This window comes from Leptonychotes weddellii, chromosome 5 (assembly GCF_054177405.1).
Source record: "Leptonychotes weddellii isolate Sample4059 chromosome 5, ASM5417740v2, whole genome shotgun sequence".
Taxonomy (NCBI): domain Eukaryota; kingdom Metazoa; phylum Chordata; class Mammalia; order Carnivora; family Phocidae; genus Leptonychotes; species Leptonychotes weddellii.
The window spans coordinates 14,377,800-14,390,729 of NC_138373.1; the positions used below are offsets into that span (position 1 = coordinate 14,377,800).

Genomic DNA, 12,930 nt, shown 5'->3' on the forward strand with positions numbered 1-12,930 from the left:
CTAGCCTTCAACATCATTGTGGTAGGAGTGTGAAGGAGAGAACAGAGGTTGGAGAGATTTGGAGGCTAGATGCTTTGTCAGCGGATGGTGAAAACCTAAACTGGAGCAGCGGGAATGAAAGAAAGAAAGTGGGTTGGAGAAGTGATTGGGAAATTGGCCGTGTGAGGCAAGGGGACAGAGAGGTGGTAAGAGTTCGTGTAAGTATGGCATAAACAACAGAAAATTTATTTTCTCATGGTTCTGGAGGCTAGAAATCTGAGATCAAGGAGCTGTCAGGGTCAGTTTCTGGTGAGGGCTCTTTTCCTGGCTTGCAGATGATCACTTTCATGCTATGTCCTCACGTGGCCTTTCCTCTGTCTATGTGTGCACAGGGAGAGAGAGCGCAGACAGACTGGTGTCTTCTTTTTCTTTTACGAGAACTCTAATCTTACTGGATTAGGCCCACCCTTATGACCTCATTTATTTATTTATTTTAATTTTAAAAAAGATTTTATTTATTTATTTGACAGAGGGACACACAAGCTGGGGGAGCGGAAGAGGCGGGCTCCCCACTGAGCAGGGAGGCCGATGTGGGCTTCGATCCGAGGACCCTGGGATCATGACCTGGACTGAAGGCAGACGCTTAACCAACTGAGTCACCCAGGTGCCCCTGACCTCATTTAATCTTAAATACCTTCTAAAGGTCTTGTCTTCAAATACCATCACATCGGGGGTTAGGGCTTCAACATCCATATGAGTTTTGGAGGGGGGGACGACACAATTCAGTCCATAACAATATAATCAAAGAAGCAAAGTAAAACCCTTGCAATCTTAAATTCGATTTGGAAATACAGTATGAACTCATGATTTATTTTCCTCAAAAAAAGTTTTTCCTAGAAAGCCTACAAACCCAGTATCAATCAGTTCCAAGCACCCAGATTGTGGTATTTATATACCATTTTTCTCTAAAAGGAACAAAGGATCCTTGAAAAATCACTGACTTCAGGTCTGGAGCAGGAAGTGTGTGAGTTAAACTTGGGACATCTTGTGTCAGAAATCAAGAGAGCTATTAAAGGTGAATGGGGTCAGGTCAAAAGTCAACCTGAAGGAGTTCCCACTGAACTAAGATGAAATTATGTGAGGCTAAAGAGAATTATAACTGCAATGGATTGAAAACCATAAAATATATGAAAATCCATGAGTTCATAATGGTACCTAAAAGTAAAGCCCCTAAAAATGGGTAGCTCGGTCGGCTGGGCATCTGCCTTTGGCTCAGGTCATGATCCCAGGGTCCTGGAATTGAGTCCTACGTCGGGCTTCTTGTTCAGCAGGGAGCCTGCTTCTCCCTCTCCCTCTGCCTACTCATTCCCTGCTTGCTCTCTCTCTCTCTCTGTCAAATAAATAAATAAAATCTTTTAAAAAAAAAAAAAGTGTGACCTGTGACCAACAAAGAATAACTAGACCCTAGGGGGAGGTGGGGCATTGAAGCTGTTATCACTAGTCCTTGCTCAATGGTGATATCAATAGAGATGTTAAAAAGATTTAAGTTCCGGGGCACCTGGGTGGCTCAGTCATTAAGCGTCTGCCTTTGGCTCAAGTCATGGTCCCAGGGTCCTGGGATCGAGCCCAGTATCGGGCTCCCAGCCTGACGGGGAAACCTGCTTCTCCCTCTCCCACTCCCCCCGCTTGTGTTCACTCTCTCGCTGTGTCTCTCTCTGTCAAATAAATAAATAAAATCTTTAAAAAAAAAGATTTAAGTTCCCTGGTTAGCTTGCTTCTTTTTTAAAAAAATTTTTATTAACATAAAATGTATTATTTGTTTCAGGGGTACAGGTCTGTGATTCATCAGTCTTACACAATTCACAGCGCTCACCATAGCACATACCCTCCCCAGTGTCCATCACCCAGCCACCCCATCCCTCCCACCCCCCTCCACTCCAGCAACCTTCAGTTTGTTTCCTGAGATTAAGAGTCTCTTACGGTTTGTCTCCCTCTCTGGTTAGCTTTCTATAAAAGATCAATCCTAAAGGCCCTCACTGGCAACCCTGTCAGGACCCCTCTCACTCTGGAGGGCTTTTTCTGTATCTTCACTTAATAAACTTCTATTATCTTCACTTAATAAACTTCTATCGCTTTACTCACTCTCCTTTGTCCCAAGATTCATTCTTCGACTTTGTGAGACAAGAGCCTAGCTCTCCCGCATCACTTTGGTGCTGAATCCCAGGATCACTTCCACCGAAGGGTGAGTAGAAGCGGACTCTTTTCTTTCCTGGGAGACGTCTCTCCCTTAGATGACCTCTTCTCATAAACAGCAAAGCCGGGCACCTGTTGGCCAGTTAAAGGTGATTAAAGGCCAGTTAAGCGCTGCTGCCAGTCTTAAATCGCAGGTGACAGGCTTCTGGACAAAGGTTTGGTCAATCCCACTTCCTCAAAAGAAGGGTCTGTTGGCCTAATTCTAGGCAGTTCTGCTTTCTCCCTTCATTGGCTTTTTTTTTTTTAAGATTTTATTTATTTATTTGACAGAGAGAGACACAGTGAGAGAGGAAACACAAGCAGGGGAAGTGGGAGAGGGAGAAGTAGGCTTCCCACCGAGCAGGGACCCTGATGCGGGGCTCGATCCCAGGACCCTGAGATCACGACGTGAGCCGAAGGCAGACGCTTAACGACCGAGCCACCCAGGCGCCCCTTCATTGACTTTTCTTAAATGGCTTTCTCCCACCTCAGGGACTTTGCCTTAGTAGGGCCCTTTCAATCTCTGGTGGTACTATGCCCCTTTAATAAGGGATTCATTTCAGGAAGAGTGTTGCCTATGTAGATACAAGGTTTCTTCATTTAAAGATGTTTTTCATGAGAACTTAGGTCAGGAAGAAAATCTTTTCCTCATTTTTGCTGCCTGCTAAGACATATGTTTTTCTGTTAGGTACAGTTTAGGTTTAATCAGGGCCAGGGATCAAAACCCAAGTTAATCTGCAAGCAGGATTAGAGCTATCTCTTTATATGTTAAGTTGGAAGGAGCCAAATATTTCCTGGGCATTTACTCCTCTTGGAATACTTTGGGTATTAAGGAGGGAATTACGAACCCCCCAGCCATTTCCTCGATTGGTTGCATTAGCGGCTGGGACTTTAATGGGTTATATAATTGAGGCTTTCTTGTTCCGACAACAGAAATATGAAATTATGATGATGCTAAATCTCGGGGTCTGTACTCCTCAACAGGGCCATGCTTGCAAATGGGACCTCAGGTATATGGACAGAAAAAGCGCCCAGGGGTAAGGCGAGGGAACATATTTGAATAAAAGTTTAAGCTGTTAACCTCCCTAAGCCTTTATGATTGGGCCAGATTTTTTGGTGGGGGTGGGGGTGGGGGAAGGGGACGAGGGGAAATGAATCCAGAGGAGAAAAGGAGGATCAGGTGATGGATGGCTAAGAGTGGCTACTCCTGTCGGCCTGATGCCTCCCCAACCCAAGATGTTAGGCCACTCTTTCAGCTTGGGTAGGAAACCATGGGATGCCTTGGTTCACAGGGGAGAGCTGATATGTAGGGACACCTTCATAGTCACCTCTCTATTAACAGGTACGGGGTAACTCCTACCGGGATCGCGAGATGGGAAACCATTCTCTGCGGGGACTCATGGATTCGGTACTGCAAAATTGGGTAATTTCCCCTTGTAAAACTTTTCTAGTGTTTTCCATGGGTTAAACGGCGGGTTTAAAATAAGGTGTGACCTTGGGGCAAAGCATGGTCTCTTCAGTTCCCAAGGACTCTCCCTTGGGGTGCCTTTTAACCCGCTGGAAACAATTTGTATTGCAAATTTAGGAAAGGATTGAGCTCCTGTAACACTCACTGCATGGCCACAGTGGGATCAGGTCTCTCCTGCAGCAAACAGGGCAAATAGACAGGTACCCTAAGTCCATCCAGGCTTTCAGGGCTCTAAATCAGGACCCAGACCTAAGGCCCTCTTGCAGAACGTGTTTGGTGGTAACCAGACCAGTAAACTCCCTACCATACTGGATGATTGTCTAAGTAGGTCTCCTCCAAATAAAACCAGGTTGCTGGAAGAAACAGGTCAACCCTAGCAAAGCGGAGGATGCTGCTCTCACTCTCTCTCACTGTTCCTCCTCCTAATCGATGTGAGGGCTTCTCCCTCATTTCTCAGGTTAATGGCTGTAAGTGGAGCCAACTCTGGTTAGTCTCCCTCAGGACAGGGACTTTAAGGAATATTCCCAAGCAGCTGCTGAAACTCTCTGTTTCAGGGAAGTTCCCTGTCTTCTCTGGCCTGACATGGACTGCCTAACCCCACTCGTTGGTGGATAAACATGGTGTTTACTCATTGTCCAAGTGGATGAGCTTTAGAACTGGGAACCCATTTCCTCTGTCCTCTGGCTCTTTGCCTCTTCTGTCTGCCCCACCCCCTCCTTTTTCTGTATCTTGGGTATGGCCTACATACACTGCTCACTTCACATTCCCCACCAGTGTCTCATTGACAATGGGGAACAAACTGACTTTTAAAAGTGGACCCAGGTGGAACATAACTTGGTATTTAAACTAAGTTAAGTTTGTTGGTTTGATTAAGATAGACATGTCTTTAAAGTTATCAGCATTAAATGTGAAACTTTTATTCTGCCAAGGTTTGCTGAAGGTCAAATAAGCTCGTGTTATCTCTGTTGCAATTTGTTAGCAAAAAGATGACTAAAATGATGGTTAATTGTCCCATCAAAGTTTTCATAGAGAATTGTTAAAATAGCTTTCAAAGTCTTTGGGATTGAATTCATTGGACATCTAGGTCTTTTCCAAATAGGATAAGGTGCTAAATCATTGATTACTGGATGTAGGTTTGTGCTTTTGACTACTTATTGCAGAGAAACTAAAGATATTTAAATCTGCTGGCAAACATGCTTTGTGCTTAACTGGTTCATAAATTTGCCATCTAAAGAATTCTGGTGTGACAGTTCACAATTGGTTACTACTTAGTCTTCACTGGAGACTAAGATTTCTAGGAGTGTAAAATTCGGCAACTCTGTATGTAGAAAAGTAGGAGATATGTAAGAAAGATATAAGGAATGGGAATACATTTTTGTTGAAGGCAAAAAAAGGTAACTTTTTCCTAAATAAGATGATTATTTGGAGAGAAATGGCTTGGGACAAAATCTGAATGCAAAAGAAAGTTGTAGGTTTGTGAAGGGAAATCTTTGAAGGGAATTTTAGGTGTGGTCAGGATGGGCTAAAATTAAAGGGATTTTAAAGTACATTGGGGGGCGCCTGGGTGGCTCAGTTGTTAAGCGTCTGCCTTCGGCTCAGGTCATGATCCCAGAGTCCTGGGATAGAGCCCTGCATCGGGCTCCCTGCTCCGCAGGAGGCCTGCTTCTCCCTCTCCCACTCCCCCTGCTTGTGTTCCCTCTCTCGCTGTCTCTCTCTCTGTCAAATAAATAAATAAAATCTTAAAAAAAAAAAAGTACATTGGTATAAGATCAAAAGTCTGCTATCTCTCTGTTAAAAAGACAAAGTTTTCTTGAATTGTTGGTGCTCTTGATAAAATGTAAACAGCTATTTTTTCTTTTTTGTCTGCGCAGAAAGTTTCTGTGTTTTTCCTTTCTCAGGTCTTTGATGATCCCCAATCCTATTTAGGCATGTGCTTTAAAACTTTCTAAGGTTTTAACAAACTTCCCCAAGATTTAAATCATGAGCAAAGTCTTGTTGACTAATTAGACTTGTTTGTTTGGTATGGTACATTCTGGCATAAGGTCATTATCACTCCATATTCTAGCTATTGAAGTGTTACGTGTCACAGAAATAACCAGATTTCCTTGCAAGCTATGTTGTAACCTCTCATCAGATCTTTAACCATGTCCGTTCAGAACTTTTATCATTTTTAATTGTTCTTATTCTCTTGCAAAATGAGTTTCATCTTCAAGGAGGTTCATAAAAAGGACTTCAGGACAAATACAGATATTCAGTATCTTTAAGATCAAAACTGAAATGGGTAAGAATTTCCAGAACTAAAGCTGCATCCAAACTAAACAAGAATAGTAGTAACATGGGACTAAGTGAATTGGGAAAAAAAAATGATTATGGGTTTTTGTAACTCTTGGTTACAACATTGCTGGTTCTCTAATGTTTGCTCTCCCAATTAAGAAAACTTTTAAGATATCTATGACTTTCAGAAAGTATTCATTTGTAAACAGATTGAAGCATTTAACTTTTCTCTACCTGAACCCTCTGAAATTCAAAAGGTCTCAGTAAGTATTCTTTCTTCCATGGCAATCATAGTCATTTGCATAAGTTCAATAAGAATCTGTTCTTGTAACAGGACACCATTGGAAACATTGGTTATTTTACCAAGGCTTTGACTGGAATATCATATTTGATAGAGACATGCATAGATTCAGATATGACCAGACAACTTTGAGGAACTAAGGCTGACTTTATGAAACCTGGAGCCATAAAGCCCCTTGGAACTGATACCTTGTTTACAGTGTTCCCAGCAGCCTCACCAGGTGAGTAAAGAATGTCACTTCCTGGCAGGTGCAGGAACCTCAGGATACTTTGGGGACCTCATGAAAAGGAATCCACCCACATCTACAGGTATTGCAGGCATGTCTGATGGCAAGTACTGGGCTTGGCTTCTGGCCTGGAGAGGCAAACTAAAAGTTTAACCTAGAGATTCCTTATAAAAGTTCCAGCAAAGCAGATTTTAAAAGATCTATATGATCATTCTTGCTGAGCTTATGTAAATAATTATGCCGTTTGTTAAAACTGGACTTGTTTTTCAAATAAATTAGTCTTATTTGGCTATCTCTGGAAATGAGGGTTATTATAAAGAGAAATTATGTTTCTTTTTTAAAGATTTTATTTATTTATTTGACAGAGACAGACATAGCAAGAGCAGGAACACAAGCAGGGGGAGTGGGAGAGGGAGAAGCAGGCTCCCCACTGAGCAGGGAGCCCGATGCGGGGCTTGATCCCAGGACCCTGGGATCATGACCTGAGCCGAAGGCAGACGCTTAACGACTGAGCCACCCAGACGCCCCAGAGAAGTTATGTTTCAATAACACACCTTTGCGGATGCTAAATTTTTGTTCTGATTGTCTTTAATGTTGTTTGCCTAAGCTAGACAACTTGAGGTAAACTTCAGAGCAATTGCCACAGTAGCTCATGTATAGACAATCTCCTTGCTTGTTATTCTGTGGGGATAACATGACCCCATGGGCATATGATTCCTCAAACAAATGGGAATGGGATAGATTGCTCAACAATTGTATAACTCAGCTATCACCTGGACCAACTCTATGTGGCTGGGATGACAAAATCGCTCTTTAAAAGCCAGAGGGTAGGGGCGCCTGGGTGCCTCGGTCGTTAAGCGTCTGTCTTCGGCTCAGGTCACGATCCCAGGGTTCTGGGATCGAGCCCCGCATCGGGCTCCCTGCTCCACGGGAAGCCTGCTTCTCCTTCTCCCACTCCCCCTGCTTGTGTTCCTTCTCTCACTGTGTCTCTCTCTGTCAAATAAATAAATAAAATCTTAAAAAAAAAAGCCAGAGGGTACCCCATGGAGATAATGGATGGCCCCACATTATGATTAGATTGGATGATGCACTTGGGGATGCCCTTATCTCCTGAGACAAGTCTTCTCCCATTTGCCAGTGATTCCTTGTAATTAGGATATTGTTAAGGCTGGACCTCAAACAAAAAGGGCTTCTTGATGGTTTCATCCCTCATAGTCTTTTATCCTAGAAGCCACCTCTACTGACATACGATTGCAAACAAAGGCTTTAACCAAGCATACAACAACCCTCCTGGTAAAAAGAGTCTCAAAGCTCACTATGGGACTTCTAGGGCTTACGTTAGGACTGCAATATAAAATAAGCAAAACAGTAGGCTTGCTCAGCAGGACTCTAAATGATACAACCCAGGCACTGGGTGCCCTCAAGCCAAGAATTAAATGAAGTTAGAGAAGAAATTCTCAAGAATTGCGCCACTATTGACTGAATTTCCTCATGTGTTTTAACATTACAGTTAACTCCAATTAATAGGGGACATTTGTGATCAATTAAGATCAAGATATCCACTGATCTATTTGACAAAATTGGTAAATGGGGATCTTATATAAGGGATGTGATCATAATTTGGGGCCTAATAATTGTTTTATGTTCATCCTTTTGCATGTGCTGATGCAAGTACTGTTTGCTGCCCATCATGACCCACCTGGAGCCATACACAAACCCCTGGACCAACCCCTGGATAAATTCTAACTGCCATACAGCCCACCACCCCATTTCAGCAGGAAGCAGCCAGAGCAGTCATCGTCCCATGGCAGTTAGGGTTACTATTCCAGGGGGAGGAATGAGTAAGGGACAGGCAGGGCTGGGTAGGGAGAGACACAATAGGGGGCTATGTGATCAGGCTCACAGAAATCCCAAAAACGTGGAGGTGTGGGGAAACCAGAGATCAGGGGACAAATCAGACAACCCTACCCTAGGACCACCCTGCCCTAGGCATGGGGGGGGTGTGTGTCTTTTTTTATGATAATCACCTGTGACCAACAAAGAATAACCAGACCCTAGGGAGAGGTGGGCCATTGAAGGTGTTTTCACTAGTCCTTGCTCAATGGTGATATCAGTAGAGATGTTAAAAGGGTTTAAGTTCCCTGGTTAGCTTTCTATAAAAGACCAACCCTAAAGGCCCTCATTGGCAACCCTGTTGGGACCCCTGTCTTGAGAGATTTTTCTGTATCTTCACTAACTTCTATCCCTTTACTCACTCTCTGTTGTCCGCGAGATTCATTCTTCGACTCCGTGAGACAAGAACCTAGCTCACCCGCATCACCAGCCCTGGATAATGCCCTAAGATAGTGTTTATTAGTAAAATGACAACAGTTCCAGTTTCCAGACTGAATTGGCAGTGAGTGGAGCCTGAGGTTCCTGAGGCCTGCGGGGCCTTGCTGGAGATGGACAGCTGGATTCCTTATGATGACTATCCCGTGGTCTTCCTGCCTGCCTATGAGAATCCCCCAGCATGGATTCCACCTCATGAGAGGGTATATCACCCAGAGTACAACAATGAGTTGACCCAGTTTCTGCCCCGGAATTGTCACACTGAAGAAACCCCCTGGAGCTCAGTAGGGATTTTTTTTTTTTTTTTAAGATTTTTATTTATTTGAGAGAGAAAGAGAAACAGCATGAGAGGGGAGAGGGTCAGAGGGAGAAGAAGGCTCCCCATCAAGCCAGGAGCCTGATGAGGGGCTGGATCCCAGGACTCCGGGATCATGACCTGAGCCGAAGGCAGTCGATTAACCAACTGAGCCACCAGGCGCCCTCAGCTGGGATTTAATATTCTAGGAGGAAAGGCCTCCCAGCTAGGCATCTTTATCTCCAACGTGATTCCCGACTTGGATGCACATCAGGCAGGACTTCAGGAAGGGGACAAAGTCCTAGCTGTGAATGATGTGGATTTGCAAGATATTGAGCACAGCAAAGCTGTTGAGATCCTGAAGACAGCCCGTGAAATCAGCATGTGTGTCCGCTTCTTTCCCTACAATTATCGTCAAAAAGAGAGGACTGTACACTAGAGAGTTGCAGCCCATAGTCCTCCACAGGGAATCTTCTAGGACAAGCTGGTTAGGCCTCAGGGAAGCCTCTTGGGAACCTCAACTCTTGGCCCCACCCTGGCAGAGCAGCTTGGGGAAGATGGGGACACAGTGAGGCCCTGCCACTGAGCCAGCTAGCCAGCTGCATTACCCAAACTGTACTGTACTCCTTGTTCCCTCGTTCTGTAGGCGAGCTTCATTCCCTGAAATGGGAAGGATGGAGATACCTAGGTATAGCCTGTGGAGAGCCCGGCTAGAAAAGGCAACTGACATTTATTGAATATCACATGCTAGACAACTACACACGTGTCATATCATGCTCATCAGAGTCTAGAAATCAATAGCAAAAAGGATCCTGGGGGCCTTCCATCTCGTCCCTTCATTGTACTACCAGTCTTAATCACTCCAGAGACTCCTTGGGACTGTTCCCCCACCCCCATTCTCTCTCCCCCAAAATAGTAAAAAGCAATGCTGGGGTGGTGGGGGGGAAGCAACACGACAACATCAGGAAGCAGAGATAATAGGATATAGTAGAAATTGTTTATGAGACTTGGACTGGAGAAACTTTGTATGAGTTCAGGAGATCCCCAAGATTACCCTCAGGTTCAGTAAATCACTAGAAAGACTCACTCTTGTCAGGCAAGACATTCCAATAGCTTACAAGATTACCTCCCAGGAGCCAGGGCAAAGGGCCAAACCTTTCTTTGGGTAAGAGTAATCCTTTACTAAAAAGCTTGGTATGTCAAATATCCCTTCTATGGGTGCTATGTGAGGGCTTTGTAGCCTCCAAGAGTGTGTATAACCTCTACAGAACTCCCCCAAATTATAAAACCTTCTTAATGCCTAGACTCAGAATTCAGAACATCACATCTTGTGTGTTTCTATTGGATAAAGTAAGTCAGAAATTGACCTAGATTCAATGTGGGAAGGGGGCTACACAAGAGCATAAATATCACGAGGTGTGGTTCACCAGGGCCACCTTTGGAGACTGCTTACTATGGTCCTTTCTTATTTCATAATTTTAATTCCAGCGTAGTTAACATTAAAGCATTTCTTATGGTGAGTTAAGTGTGAGTTTTTAGTCTTTTCCTTCATGTCCTTTTATATAGCAAGGTTTGTAAAAACAAAACAAACAACAACAACAACACACCCCAAACCAAGGTTTGTGTTCAGACTACACTGTCATTGGATTCATTCTAATTATGCTCCTTCTCATGAATGAGGGTTTTCCTGTGGATCTGTCATGGTTTTTGTGGGACTCTGGATGAATCATCACATTCTAGAATTCTCCAAGTATGAATTATCCCTGGTGAATCTTTGCATTATCATGCCCTGAAATAGCTCTTCATGATCAGTTTTGAAGTGTTGTGTTTTTAGTTTGGATTCAGGCCTAGTCCCCTAGATTTTGAAAGACAAACAGTTTTCTGGGGGGGGGGGGAATAAAACTAACAATAAATTTTATAAGAAATATGTAGTTCTCCCACTCCCACCCTGACAAGGCCCAGTCATGACCCTGAAGCCCAAGGAAAGAATGTAAGAGGGAAGAACCCATGAGCAGAGGACAAAAGTGGTTGTAAATGATGTTGCCTTTTGGTTATTCAAGGTGAACAGAGAGAGGATACCTAGGCATATTGGATGGAGAAAAGGTTGACAAGGAAATTAAAAAGAAGTCATGGTCCTTGAGTCCCAGGGCACTAGGTTTTGAAAATGATGTGGGAGAGCTAGGTTCTTGTCTCACAGAGTTGAAGAATGAATCTCATGGACAACAGAGTGAGTAAAGGGATAGAAGTTTATTAAGTGAAGATATAGAAAAAGCTATCAAGAGTGAGAGGGTTCCCAACAGGGCTGTCAATGAGGGCCTTTAGGGTTGGTCTTTTATAGAAAGCTAACCAAGGAACTTAAACCCTTTTAACATCTCTACTGATATCACCATTGAGCAAGGACTAGTGATAACACCTTCAATGGCCCACCTCTTCCTAGGGTCTGGTTATTCTTTTTTGGTCACAGGTGATTATCATAAAAAGGACAGCCACCCCCCACACCTAGGGTAGGGTGGTCTAGTTTGTCCCCTTATCCCTGGTTTCCCCACACCTCCACGTTTTTGGGATTTCTGTGAGCCTGATCACATGGCCCCCTATTATATCTCTCCCTACCTAGGGCTGGCTGTCCCTTACTCAAAAAGACGGATCAAATTCTGGAGTCTGGATCATCTCTGATTCTAGGGATTTTTAATCTAAAGTCAGTGTAGGAAGGTTTTAGGGAGCTTCTGAACTCTACATAATTGTATATGTAAAATTTGGTGTGTATCTATAGGTCTTTGTGGGGAGATAGTCTATGGCTTTTTTTTTTTTTAAAGATTTTATTTATTTATTTTGACAGAGAGAGAGATAGCGAGAGCAGGAACACAAGCAGGGGGAGTGGGAGAGGGAGAAGCAGGCTTCCCGCCGAGCAGGGAGCCCAATGTGGGACTCGATCCCAGGACCCTGGGATCATGACCTGAGCCGAAGGCAGACGCTTAACGACTGAGCCACCCAGGCGCCCTAGTCTATGGCTTTTATCAGATTCGCAAAGAGGTCTGTGATCCTATTCCTCCCAAATTAAGAAATTACTGCTGTATACCCAGGTTACTACAACAGACTTTTAATTAGTGATACACCAAGACAGCATGGTACTGGCACAAAAACAGACACATAGATCAATGAACAGAATAGAGACCCCGAAAATGGACCCTCAACTCTATGGTCAACTAATCTTCAAGAAAGCAGGAAAGAATATCCAATGGAAAAAAGACAGTCTCTTCAATAAATGGTGCTGGGAAAATTGGACAGCCACATGCAGAAGAATGAAACTCAACCATTCTCTTACACCATACACAAAGATAAACTCTAAATGGATGAAAAACCTCAATGTAAGACAGGAATCCATCAAAATCCTAGAGGATAACATAGGCAGTGACCTCTTTGACATCAGCCACAGCAACTTCTTTCAAGACACATCTCCAAAGGCAAGGGAAACAAAAGCAAAAATGAACTTTTGGGGACTTCATCAAGATAAAAAGCTTCTGCAGAGCAAAGGAAACTGTCAACAAAACTAAGAAGCAACCCACAGAATGGGAGAAGATATTTGCAAATGACACTACAGATAAAGGGCTGGTATCCAAGATCTGTAAAGAACTTCTCAAACTCAATACCCAAAAAACAAATAATCAAGTAAAAAAATGGGCAGAAGACATGAACAGACACTTCTCCAAAGAAGACATATGAATGGCTAACAGACACATGAAAAAATGTTCAACAAATCAAAATCACATTGTGATACCACCTTACACACCAGTTAGAATGGCAAAAATTAACAAGGCAAGAAACAACAA

The 12,930-nt window shown here is 43.5% G+C and overlaps 1 pseudogene; it reads left to right on the top strand.

Moving 5' to 3' along the window:
• The first annotated feature begins 8,869 nt into the window (after positions 1-8,869).
• On the top strand, positions 8,870-9,664 carry LOC102731937 (PDZ domain-containing protein 11-like; annotated as a pseudogene).
• The last annotated feature ends 3,266 nt before the right edge of the window (positions 9,665-12,930 follow it).